This window comes from Oncorhynchus kisutch, unplaced genomic scaffold (genome assembly GCF_002021735.2).
Source record: "Oncorhynchus kisutch isolate 150728-3 unplaced genomic scaffold, Okis_V2 scaffold1572, whole genome shotgun sequence".
In the NCBI taxonomy this organism is placed as follows: Eukaryota; Metazoa; Chordata; class Actinopteri; order Salmoniformes; family Salmonidae; genus Oncorhynchus; species Oncorhynchus kisutch.
In genome coordinates, this window is record NW_022263517.1 from 1 (window position 1) to 12646 (window position 12646).

At 43.1% G+C, this 12646-nt stretch overlaps 14 non-coding genes across 14 annotated transcripts; all 14 read left to right on the forward strand.

Moving 5' to 3' along the window:
* Nucleotides 1–3336: 3336 nt before the first annotated feature.
* On the forward strand, nt 3337–3418 carry trnas-gcu (transfer RNA serine (anticodon GCU)). The gene has a single exon. It is a non-coding gene; the product is annotated as a tRNA-Ser (tRNA).
* Nucleotides 3419–4260: 842 nt separating this feature from the next.
* Nucleotides 4261–4342, forward strand: trnas-gcu (transfer RNA serine (anticodon GCU)). Its single transcript has one exon. It is a non-coding gene; the product is annotated as a tRNA-Ser (tRNA).
* Nucleotides 4343–4815: 473 nt separating this feature from the next.
* trnas-gcu (transfer RNA serine (anticodon GCU)) lies at nt 4816–4897 on the forward strand. The gene has a single exon. It is a non-coding gene; the product is annotated as a tRNA-Ser (tRNA).
* A 278-nt stretch (nt 4898–5175) lies between these two features.
* Nucleotides 5176–5257, forward strand: trnas-gcu (transfer RNA serine (anticodon GCU)). Its single transcript has one exon. It is a non-coding gene; the product is annotated as a tRNA-Ser (tRNA).
* Nucleotides 5258–5738: 481 nt separating this feature from the next.
* On the forward strand, nt 5739–5820 carry trnas-gcu (transfer RNA serine (anticodon GCU)). Its single transcript has one exon. It is a non-coding gene; the product is annotated as a tRNA-Ser (tRNA).
* Nucleotides 5821–6301: 481 nt separating this feature from the next.
* On the forward strand, nt 6302–6383 carry trnas-gcu (transfer RNA serine (anticodon GCU)). The gene has a single exon. It is a non-coding gene; the product is annotated as a tRNA-Ser (tRNA).
* A 478-nt stretch (nt 6384–6861) lies between these two features.
* Nucleotides 6862–6943, forward strand: trnas-gcu (transfer RNA serine (anticodon GCU)). The gene has a single exon. It is a non-coding gene; the product is annotated as a tRNA-Ser (tRNA).
* Nucleotides 6944–7218: 275 nt separating this feature from the next.
* trnas-gcu (transfer RNA serine (anticodon GCU)) lies at nt 7219–7300 on the forward strand. Its single transcript has one exon. It is a non-coding gene; the product is annotated as a tRNA-Ser (tRNA).
* An 848-nt stretch (nt 7301–8148) lies between these two features.
* On the forward strand, nt 8149–8230 carry trnas-gcu (transfer RNA serine (anticodon GCU)). The gene has a single exon. It is a non-coding gene; the product is annotated as a tRNA-Ser (tRNA).
* Nucleotides 8231–9275: 1045 nt separating this feature from the next.
* trnas-gcu (transfer RNA serine (anticodon GCU)) lies at nt 9276–9357 on the forward strand. Its single transcript has one exon. It is a non-coding gene; the product is annotated as a tRNA-Ser (tRNA).
* A 1207-nt stretch (nt 9358–10564) lies between these two features.
* Nucleotides 10565–10646, forward strand: trnas-gcu (transfer RNA serine (anticodon GCU)). Its single transcript has one exon. It is a non-coding gene; the product is annotated as a tRNA-Ser (tRNA).
* Nucleotides 10647–11129: 483 nt separating this feature from the next.
* trnas-gcu (transfer RNA serine (anticodon GCU)) lies at nt 11130–11211 on the forward strand. The gene has a single exon. It is a non-coding gene; the product is annotated as a tRNA-Ser (tRNA).
* A 278-nt stretch (nt 11212–11489) lies between these two features.
* Nucleotides 11490–11571, forward strand: trnas-gcu (transfer RNA serine (anticodon GCU)). The gene has a single exon. It is a non-coding gene; the product is annotated as a tRNA-Ser (tRNA).
* Nucleotides 11572–12052: 481 nt separating this feature from the next.
* On the forward strand, nt 12053–12134 carry trnas-gcu (transfer RNA serine (anticodon GCU)). The gene has a single exon. It is a non-coding gene; the product is annotated as a tRNA-Ser (tRNA).
* Nucleotides 12135–12646: the final 512 nt, after the last annotated feature.

A 12646-nucleotide genomic window follows, 5' to 3' on the forward strand; every position in this document is an offset into this window, starting at 1 on the left:
CAGCGAGAGCACAGGACTGGTATCTGAGTGGTGAAGGCGATGAACTGCATTGTGGATTATAACACCAACCTCTTCACAAAAACATTTGTTATTTCCTCTCTTAATGGCCCCAATGGAAAAAGAATCCCTGCTCAAGCCTCGAGCGACTAATAAGATCAGGTATTGAAGAATAGCTTCACCAAGGGGCAACCTCAATGGTGGGATTTGAAAACCGACACCTCAACCACTTAATCAAGCACTGAGACACTCGGCCTGACAAAACATTTGTTAAAATTCTCGATGGGATCGACACATGGCCCTGCCATTGCTCTACCTCACTTTCATTGATTCAATCTGGGTTTACATACAGCAACCAACAGTTTTTTAAGATCATTTGCCACTTCAAAAAAAAAACTCAGGGTGAGGTGGCCGAGGTTAGGCGATGGACTGCTAATCCATTATGCTCTGCATGCATGGGTTCGAATCCCATCCTCATCGTGTAACAATTTAAATTCTGTGCTTTATTTTGGCACTGGAAGATTTGACTTTCACAAACAATGGTAAAATTGCTGACTGCCACAGCGAGAGCCAGGACTTGGTATCTGAGTGGTGAAGGCGCTGAACTGCAGTGTGGATTATAACACCAACCTCTTCACAAAACATTTGTTATTTCATCTCTTTACATGGCCCCACATGAACATAGAATCCCTGCTCAAGCCTCGAGCAACTAAACGATTCAGGTATTGAAGATAGCTTCACCAGGGCAACTCAATGTGGGATTGATTGAACCGACACCTCAAACACTTAATCAAGCACTGAGACCACTAGGCCTGACAAAAATTGTTAAATGTCTCGATGGGATCGACACATGGCCATGGCCCATTGCTCTACCTCACTTTCATTGATTCAATCTGGGGTTACATACAGCAACAACAGATTTTTAAGATCATTGCCAATTCAAAAAAAATCAGGGTGAGGGGTGGCCGAGTGGTTAAGGCGATGGACTGCTAATCATTATGCTCTGCATGCATGGGTTCGAATCCCATCCTCATCGTTAAAATTAAAATTCTGTGCTTTTTTGGCACTGGAAGATTTGACTTCACAAACACTGGTAAAATGTGACTGCCACAGCGAGAGCACAGGACTGGTATCTGAGTGGTGAAGGCGATGAACTGCATGTGGGTTATAACACCAACCTCTTCAAAAACATTTGTTATTCCGCTCTTACCAGGCCCCACATGAAAATAGAATCCCTGCTAAGCCTCGCGCGACTAATAGATCAGGTATTGAAGATAGGCTTCACCAAGGGCAACCTCATGGTGGGATTTGAACCGACACCTCAACACACTTAATCACCGCACTGAGACCACTCGGCCTGACAAAACATTTGTTAAATGTCTCGATGGATCGACACATGGCCCTGCCATTGCTCTACCTCACTTTCATGATTCAATCTGGGGTTTACATACAGCAACAACAGTTTTTTAGATCATTTGCCATAAAAAATAATCAGGGTGAGGTGGCCGAGTGGTTAAGCGATGGACTGCTAATCCATTATGCTCTGCATGCATGGGTTCGAATCCCATCCTCATCGTGTAATAATTTAAATTCTGTGCTTTATTTTGGCACTGGTAGATTTTGACTTTCACAAACACTGGTAAAATTGCTGACTGCCACAGCGAGAGCACAGGACTTGGTATCTGAGTGGTGAAGGCGATGAACTGCATGTGTGGATTATAACACCAACCTCTTCAACAAAACATTTGTTATTTCCTCTCTTACATGGCCCCACATGAAAATAGAATCCCTGCTCAAGCCTCGAGCGACTAATAAGATTCAGGTATTGAAGAATAGCTTCACCAAGGGCAACCTCAATGGTGGGATTTGAACCGACACCTCAACACACTTAATCAAGCACTTGAGACCACTCGGCCTGACAAAACATTTGTTAAATGTCTCGATGGGATCGACACATGCCCTGCCATTGCTCTACCTCACTTTCATTGATTTCAATCTGGGGTTTACATACAGCAACAACAGTTTTTTAAGATAATTTGCCACTTCAAAAATAACAGGATGAGGTGGCCGAGTGGTTAAGGTGATGGACTGCTAATCCATTATGCTCTGCATGCATGGGTTCGAATCCCATCCTCATCGTGTAATAATTTAAATTCTGTGATTTATTTTGGCACTGGAAGATTTTGACTTTCACAAACACTGGTAAAATTGCTGACTGCCACAGCGAGAGCACAGGACTTGGTATCTGAGTGGTGAAGGCGATGAACTGCATGTGTGGATTATAACAACAACCAAGTCTCGATGTGATCGACACATGGCCCTGCCATTGCTCTACCTCACTTTCATTGATTTCAATCTGGGGTTTACATACAGCAACAAAGATTTTTAAGATCATTGCCAATTAAAAAAAACAGGGTGAGGTGGCCGATGTGGTTAAGGCGATGGACTGCTAATCCATTATGCTCTGCATGCAGGGTTCGAATCCATCCTCATCGTGTAAGAATTTCAAAATTCTGTGCTTTATTTTGGCACTGGTAGATTTTGACTTTTCACAAACACTGGTAAAATTGCTGACTGCACAGCGAGAGCACAGGACTTGGTATCTGCGTGGTGAAGGCAATGAACTGCATGTGTGGATTATAACACCAACTCTCTTCACAAACATTTGTTATTTCCCTCTTACATGGCCCCACATGAAAATAGAATCCCTGCTCAAGCCTCGAGCGGACTAATAAGATTCAGGTATTGAAGAATAGCTTCACCAAGGGCAACCTTCAATGGTGGGATTTGAACCGACACCTCAACACACTTAATCAAGCACTTGAGACCACTCTGCCTGACAAAACATTTGTTAAATGTCTCGATGGGATCGACACATGGCCCTGCCATTGCTCTACCTCACTTTCATTGATTTCAATCTGGGGTTTACATACAGCAACAACAGATTTTTAAGATCATTTGCCAATTTTAAAAAAATCAGGTTGAGGTGGCCGAGTGGTTAAGGTGATGGACTGCTGATCCATTATGCTCTGCATGCATGGGTTCGAATCCCATCCTCATCTGTGTAACAATTAATTCTGTGCTTTATTTTGGCACTGGTAGATTTTGACTTTCACAAACCACTGGTAAAAATTGCTGACTGCCACAGCGAGAGCACAGGACTTGGTATCTGCGTGGTGAAGGCGATGAACTGCATGTGTGGATTATAACAACAACCAAGTCTCGATGTGATCGACACATGGCCCTGCCATTGCTCTACCTCACTTTCATTGATTTCAATCTGGGGTTTACATACAGCAACAACAGATTTTTAAGATCATTGCCAATAAAAAAAAACAGGGTGAGGTGGCCGAGTGGTTAAGGCGATGGACTGCTAATCCATTATGCTCTGCATGCATGGGTTCGAATCCCATCCTCATCGTGTAACAATTAAATTCTGTGCTTTATTTTGGCACTGGTAGATTTTGACTTTCACAAACACTGGTAAAATTGCTGACTGCCACAGCGAGAGCACAGGACTTGGTATCTGAGTGGTGAAGGCGATGAACTGCATGTGTGGATTATAACACCAACCTCTTCACAAAACATTTGTTATTTCCTCTCTTACATGGCCCCACATGAAATAAGAATCCCTGCTCAAGCCTCGAGCGACTAATAAGATTCAGGTATTGAAGAATAGCTTCACCAAGGGCAACCTCAATGGTGGGATTTTTGAACCGGACACCTCAACACACTTAATCAAGCACTTGAGACCACTCGGCCTGACAAACATTTGTTAAATGTCTCGATGGGATCGACACATGGCCCTGCCATTGCTCTACCTCACTTTCATGATTTCAATCTGGGGTTTACATACAGCAACAACAGGTTTTTTAAGATAATTTGCCACTTCAAAAATAACAGGATGAGGTGGCGAGTGGTTAAGGCGATGGACTGCTAATCCCATTATGCTCTGCATGCATGGGTTCGAATCCCATCCTCATCGTGTAATAATTTAAATTCTGTGATTATTTTTGGCACTGGAAGATTTTTACTTTCACAAACACTGGTAAAATTGCTGACTGCCACAGCGAGAGCACAGGACTTGGTATCTGAGTGGTGAAGGCGATGAACTGCATGTGTGGATTATAACAACAACCAAGTCTCGATGTGATCGACACATGGCCCTGCCATTGCTCTACCTCACTTTCATTGATTTCAATCTGGGGTTTACATACAGCAACAACAGATTTTTAAGATCATTTGCCAATTAAAAAAAAACAGGGTGAGGTGGCCGAGTGGTTAAGGCGATGGACTGCTAATCCATTATGCTCTGCATGCATGGGTTCGAATCCCATCCTCATCGTGTAACAATTAAAATTCTGTGCTTTATTTTGGCACTGGTAGATTTTGACTTTCACAAACACTGGTAAAATTGCTGACTGCCACAGCGAGAGCACAGGACTTGGTATCTGAGTGGTGAAGGCAATGAACTGCATGTGTGGATTATAACACCAACCTCTTCACAAAACATTTGTTATTTCCTCTCTTACATGGCCCCACATGAAAATAGAATCCCTGCTCAAGCCTCGAGCGACTAATAAGATTCAGGTATTGAAGAATAGCTTCACCAAGGGCAACCTCAATGGTGGGATTTGAACCGACACCTCAACACACTTAATCAAGCACTTGAGACCACTCGGCCTGACAAAACATTTGTTAAATGTCTCGATGGGATCGACACATGGCCCTGCCATTGCTCTACCTCACTTTCATTGATTTCAATCTGGGGTTGCAACAACAGTTTTTTAAGATCATTTGCCACTTCAAAAATAACAGGATGAGGTGGCCGAGTGGTTAAGGCGATGGACTGCTAATCCATTATGCTCTGCATGCATGGGTTCGAATCCCATCCTCATCGTGTAATAATTTAAATTCTGTGCTTTATTTTGGCACTGGAAGATTTTGACTTTCACAAACACTGGTAAAATTGCTGACTGCCACAGCGAGAGCACAGGACTTGGTATCTGAGTGGTGAAGGCGATGAACTGCATGTGTGGATTATAACAACAACCAAGTCTCGATGTGATCGACACATGGCCCTGCCATTGCTCTACCTCACTTTCATTGATTTCAATCTGGGGTTTACATACAGCAACAACAGATTTTTAAGATCATTTGCCAATTAAAAAAAAACAGGGTGAGGTGGCCGAGTGGTTAAGGCGATGGACTGCTAATCCATTATGCTCTGCATGCATGGGTTCGAATCCCATCCTCATCGTGTAACAATTAAAATTCTGTGCTTTATTTTGGCACTGGTAGATTTTGACTTTCACAAACACTGGTAAAATTGCTGACTGCCACAGCGAGAGCACAGGACTTGGTATCTGAGTGGTGAAGGCGATGAACTGCATGTGTGGATTATAACACCAACCTCTTCACAAAACATTTGTTATTTCCTCTCTTACATGGCCCCACATGAAAATAGAATCCCTGCTCAAGCCTCGAGCGACTAATAAGATTCAGGTATTGAAGAATAGCTTCACCAAGGGCAACCTCAATGGTGGGATTTGAACCGACACCTCAACACACTTAATCAAGCACTTGAGACCACTCGGCCTGACAAAACATTTGTTAAATGTCTCGATGGGATCGACACATGGCCCTGCCATTGCTCTACCTCACTTTCATTGATTTCAATCTGGGGTTTACATACAGCAACAACAGATTTTTAAGATCATTTGCCAATAAAAAAAAATCAGGGTGAGGTGGCCGAGTGGTTAAGGCGATGGACTGCTAATCCATTATGCTCTGCATGCATGGGTTCGAATCCCATCCTCATCGTGTAACAATTTAAATTCTGTGCTTTATTTTGGCACTGGTAGATTTTGACTTTCACAAACACTGGTAAAATTGCTGACTGCCACAGCGAGAGCACAGGACTTGGTATCTGAGTGGTGAAGGCGATGAACTGCATGTGTGGATTATAACACCAACCTCTTCACAAAACATTTGTTATTTCCTCTCTTACATGGCCCCACATGAAAATAGAATCCCTGCTCAAGCCTCGAGCGACTAATAAGATTCAGGTATTGAAGAATAGCTTCACCAAGGGCAACCTCAATGGTGGGATTTGAACCGACACCTCAACACACTTAATCAAGCACTTGAGACCACTCGGCCTGACAAAACATTTGTTAAATGTCTCGATGGGATCGACACATGGCCCTGCCATTGCTCTACCTCACTTTCATTGATTTCAATCTGGGGTTTACATACAGCAACAACAGTTTTTTAAGATCATTTGCCACTTCAAAAATAACAGGATGAGGTGGCCGAGTGGTTAAGGCGATGGACTGCTAATCCATTATGCTCTGCATGCATGGGTTCGAATCCCATCCTCATCGTGTAACAATTTAAATTCTGTGCTGTTATTTTGGCACTGGAAGATTTTGACTTTCACAAACACTGGTAAAATTGCGACTGCCACCAGCGAGAGCACAGGACTGGTATCGAGTGGTGAAGGCGAATGAACTGCAGTGTGGATTATAACACCAACCTCTTCACAAAACATTTGTTATTTCCTCTCTTAATGGCCCCACATGAAATATAGAATCCCCTGCTCAAGGCCTCGAGCGACTAATAAGATTCAGGTATTGAGAATAGCTTCACCAAGGGCAACCTCAATGGTGGGATTTGAACCGACACCTCAACCACTTAATCAAGCACTTGAGACACTCGGCCTGACAAACATTTGTTAAATGTCTCGATGGGATCGACACATGGCCCTGCCATTGCTCTACCTCACTTTCATGACTCAATCTGGGGTTTACATACAGCAACAACAGTTTTTTTAAGATCATTTTGCCACTTCAAACATAACCGGATGAGGTGGCCGAGTGGTTAAGGCGATGGACTGCTAATCCATTATGCTCTGCATGCATGGGTTCGAATCCCATCCTCATCGTGTAATAATTTAAATTCTGTGCTTTATTTGGCACTGGAGATTTTGACTTTCACAAACACTGGTAAAATTGCTGACTGCCACAGCGAGAGCACAGGACTTGGTATCTGAGTGGTGAAGGCGATGAACTGCATGTGTGGATTATAACAACAACCAAGTCTCGATGTGATCGACACATGGCCCTGCCATTGCTCTACCTCACTTTCATTGATTTCAATCTGGGGTTTACATACAGCAACAACAGATTTTTAAGATCATTTGCCAATTAAAAAAAACAGGGTGAGGTGGCCGAGTGGTTAAGGCGATGGACTGCTAATCCATTATGCTCTGCATGCATGGGTTCGAATCCCATCCTCATCGTGTAACAATTAAAATTCTGTGCTTTATTTTGGCACTGGTAGATTTTGACTTTCACAAACACTGGTAAAATTGCTGACTGCCACAGCGAGAGCACAGGACTTGGTATCTGAGTGGTGAAGGCAATGAACTGCATGTGTGGATTATAACACCAACCTCTTCACAAAACATTTGTTATTTCCTCTCTTACATGGCCCCACATTGAAAATAGAATCCCCTGCTCAAGCCTCGAGCGACTAATAAGCTTCAGGTATTGAAGAATAGCTTCACCAAGGGCAACCTCAATGGTGGGATTTGAACCGACACCTCAACAACTTAATCAAGCACTTGAGACCACTCGGCCTGACAAAACATTTGTTAAATGTCTCGATGGGATCGAACATGGCCCTGCCATTGCTCTACCCTCACTTTCATTGATTTCAATCTGGGGGTTTTACATACAGCAACAACAGATTTTTAAGATCATTTGCCAATTTAAAAAAAATCAGGGTTAAGGTGGCCGAGAGTGGTTAAGGTGATGGACTGCTGATCCATTATGCTCTGAATGCATGGGTTCGAATCCCATCCTCATCGTGTAACAATTTAAATTCTGTGCTTTGCTTTTGGCACTGGTAGATTTTGACTTTCACAAACACTGGTAAAATTGCTGACTGCCACAGCGAGAGCACAGGACTTGGTATCTGAGTGGTGAAGGCGATGAACTGCATGTGTGGATTATAACCAACAACCACGTCTCGATGTGATCGACACATGGCCCTGCCATTGCTCTACCTCACTTTCATTGATTCAATCTGGGGTTACATCAGCAACAAACAGATTTTTAAGATCATTTGCCAATTAAAAAAAAACAGGGTGAGGTGGCCGAGTGGTTAAGGCGATGGACTGCTAATCCATTATGCTCTGCATGCATGGGTTCGAATCCCATCCTCATCGTGTAACAATTAAAATTCTGTGCTTTATTTTGGCACTGGTAGATTTTGACTTTCACAAACACTGGTAAAATTGCTGACTGCCACAGCGAGAGCACAGGACTTGGTATCTGAGTGGTGAAGGCGATGAACTGCATGTGTGGATTATAACACCAACCTCTTCACAAAACATTTGTTATTTCCTCTCTTACATGGCCCCACATGAAAATAGAATCCCTGCTCAAGCCTCGAGCGACTAATAAGATTCAGGTATTGAAGAATAGCTTCACCAAGGGCAACCTCAATGGTGGGATTTGAACCGACACCTCAACACACTTAATCAAGCACTTGAGACCACTCGGCCTGACAAAACATTTGTTAAATGTCTCGATGGGATCGACACATGGCCCTGCCATTGCTCTACCTCACTGTCACTGATTTCAATCTGGGGTTTACATTACAGCAACAACAGTTTTTTAAGATCATTTGCCACTTCAAAAATAACAGGATGAGGTGGCCGAGTGGTTAAGGCGATGGACTGCTAATCCATTATGCTCTGCATGCATGGGTTTCGAATCCCATCCTCATCGTGTATAATTTAAATTCTGTGCTTATTTGGCACTGGAAGATTTTGACTTTCACAAAACACTGGTAAATTGCTGACTGCCACAGCGAGAGCACAGGACTTGGTATCTGAGTGGTGAAGGCGATGAACTGCATGTGTGGATTATAACACCAACCTCTTCACAAAACATTTGTTATTTCCTCTCTTACATGGCCCCACATGAAAATAGAATCACTGCTCAAGCCTCGAGCGACTAATAAGATTCAGGTATTGAAGAATAGCTTCACCAAGGGCAACCTCAATGGTGGGATTTGAACCGACACCTCAACACACTTAATCAAGCACTTGAGACCACTCGGCCTGACAAAACATTTGTTAAATGTTCTCGATGGGATCGACACATGGCCCTGCCATTGCTCTACCTCACTTTCATTGACTTCAATCTGGGGGTTTACATACAGCAACAACAGTTTTTTAAGATCATTTGCCACTTCAAAAATAACAGGATGAGGTGGCCGAGTGGTTAAGGCGATGGACTGCTAATCCATTATGCTCTGCATGCATGGGTTCGAATCCCATCCTCATCGTGTAATAATTTAAATTCTGTGCTTTATTTTGGCACTGGAAGATTTTGACTTTCACAAACACTGGTAAAATTGCTGACTGCCACAGCGAGAGCACAGGACTTGGTATCTGAGTGGTGAAGGCGATGAACTGCATGTGTGGATTATAACAACAACCAAGTCTCGATGTGATCGACACATGGCCCTGCCATTGCTCTACCTCACTTTCATTGATTTCAATCTGGGTTTACATACAGCAACAACAGATTTTTAAGATCATTTGCCACTTCAAAAAATAACAGGGATGAGGTTGGCCGAGTGGTTTAAGGCGATGACTGCTAATCCATTATGCTCTGCATGCATGGGTTCGAATCCCATCCTCATCGTGTAATAATTTAAATTCTGTGCTTTATTTTGGCACTGGTAAGATTTTGACTTTCACAAACACTGGTAAAATTGCTGACTGCCACAGCGAGAGCACAGGACTTGGTATCTGAGTGGTGAAGGCCATGAACTGCATGTGTGGATTATAACACCAACCTCTTCACAAACATTTGTTATTTCCTCTCTTACATGGCCCCACATGAAAATAGAATCCCTGCTCAAGCCTCGAGCGACTAATAAGATTCAGGTATTGAAGAATAGCTTCACCAAGGGCAACCTCAATGGTGGGATTTGAACCGACACCTCAACACACTTAATCAAGCACTTGAGACCCACTCGGCCTGACAAAACATTTGTTAAATGTCTCGATGGGATCGACACATGGCCCTGCCATTGCTCTACCTCACTTTCATTGACTTCAATCTGGGGTTTACATACAGCAACAACAGATTTTTAAGATCATTTGCCACTTTCAAAATAATCAGGGTGAGGTGGGCCGAGTGGTTAAGGCTGATGGACTGCTGAATCCATTATGCTCTGCATGCATGGGTTCGAATCCCATCCTCATCGTGTAATAATTTAAATTCTGTGCTTTATTTGGCACTGGAAGATTTTGACTTTCACAAAACACTGGTAAAATTGCTTGACTGCCACAGCGAGAGCACAGGACTTGGTATCTGAGTGGTGAAGGCGATGAACTGCATGTGTGGATTATAACAAAACCAAGTCTCGATGTGATCGACACATGGCCCTGCCATTGCTCTACCTCACTTTCATTGATTTCAATCTGGGGTTTACATACAGCAACAACAGATTTTTAAGATCATTGCCAATTAAAAAAAAACAGGGTGAGGTGGCCGAGTGGTTAAGGCGATGGACTGCTAATCCATTATGCTCTGCATGCATGGGTTCGAATCCCATCCTCATCGTGTAACAATTAAAATTCTGTGCTTTATTTTGGCACTGGTAGATTTTGACTTTCACAAACACTGGTAAAATTGCTGACTGCCACAGCGAGAGCACAGGACTTGGTATCTGAGTGGTGAAGGCAATGAACTGCATGTGTGGATTATAACACCAACCTCTTACAAAACATTTGGTTATTTCCTCTCTTACATGGCCCCACATGAAAATAGAATCCCTGCTCAAGCCTCGAGCGACTAATAAGATTCAGGTATTGAAGAATAGCTTCACCAAGGGCAACCTCAATGGTGGGATTTGAACCGACACCTCAACACACTTAATCAAGCACTTGAGACCACTCGGCCTGACAAAAACATTTGTTAAATGTCTCGATGGGATCGACACATGGCCCTGCCATTGCTCTACCTCACTTTCATTGATTTCAATCTGGGGTTTACATACAGCAACAACAGATTTTTAAGATCATTTGCCAATTTTAAAAAAATCAGGGTGAGGTGGCCGAGTGGTTAAGGCGATGGACTGCTAATCCATTATGCTCTGCATGCATGGGTTCGAATCCCATCCTCATCGTGTAACAATTTAAATTCTGTGCTTTATTTTGGCACTGGAAGATTTTGACTTTCACAAACACTGGTAAAATTGCTGACTGCCACAGCGAGAGCACAGGACTTGGTATCTGAGTGGTGAAGGCGATGAACTGCATGTGTGGATTATAACAACAACCAAGTCTCGATGTGATCGACACATGGCCCTGCCATTGCTCTACCTCACTTTCATTGATTTCAATCTGGGGTTTACATACAGCAACAACAGATTTTTAAGATCATTTGCCAATTAAAAAAAAACAGGGTGAGGTGGCCGAGTGGTTAAGGCGATGGACTGCTAATCCATTATGCTCTGCATGCATGGGTTCGAATCCCATCCTCATCGTGTAACAATTTAAATTCTGTGCTTTATTTTGGCACTGGTAGATTTTGACTTTCACAAACACTGGTAAAATTGCTGACTGCCACAGCGAGAGCACAGGACTTGGTATCTGAGTGGTGAAGGCGATGAACTGCATGTGTGGATTATAACACCAACCTCTTCACAAAACATTTGTTATTTCCTCTCTTACATGGCCCCACATGAAAATAGAATCCCTGCTCAAGCCTCGAGCGACTAATAAGATTCAGGTATTGAAGAATAGCTTCACCAAGGGCAACCTCAATGGTGGGATTTGAACCGACACCTCAACACACTTAATCAAGCACTTGAGACCACTCGGCCTGACAAAACATTTGTTAAATGTCTCGATGGGATCGACACATGGCCCTGCCATTGCTCTACCTCACTTTCATTGATTTCAATCTGGGGTTTACATACAGCAACAACAGTTTTTTAAGATAATTTGCCACTTCAAAAATAACAGGATGAGGTGGCCGAGTGGTTAAGGCGATGGACTGCTAATCCATTATGCTCTGCATGCATGGGTTCGAATCCCATCCTCATCGTGTAATAATTTAAATTCTGTGATTTATTTTGGCACTGGAAGATTTTGACTTTCACAAACACTGGTAAAATTGCTGACTGCCACAGCGAGAGCACAGGACTTGGTATCTGAGTGGTGAAGGCGATGAACTGCATGTGGTGGATTATAACAACAACCAAGTCTCGATGTGATCGACACATGGCCCTGCCATTGCTCTACCTCACTTTTCATTGATTCAATCTGGGGTTTACATACAGCAACAACAGATTTTTAAGATCATTTGCCAATAAAAAAAACAGGGTGAGGTGGCGAGTGGTTAAGGCGATGGACTGCTAATCCATTATGCTCTGCATGCATGGGTTCGAATCCCATCCTCATCGTGTAACAATTAAAATTCTGTGCTTTATTTTGGCACTGGTAGATTTTGACTTTCACAACACTGGTAAAATTGCTGACTGCCACAGCGAGAGCACAGGACTTGGTATCTGAGTGTGAAGGCAATGAACTGCATGTTGTGGATTATAACACCAACCT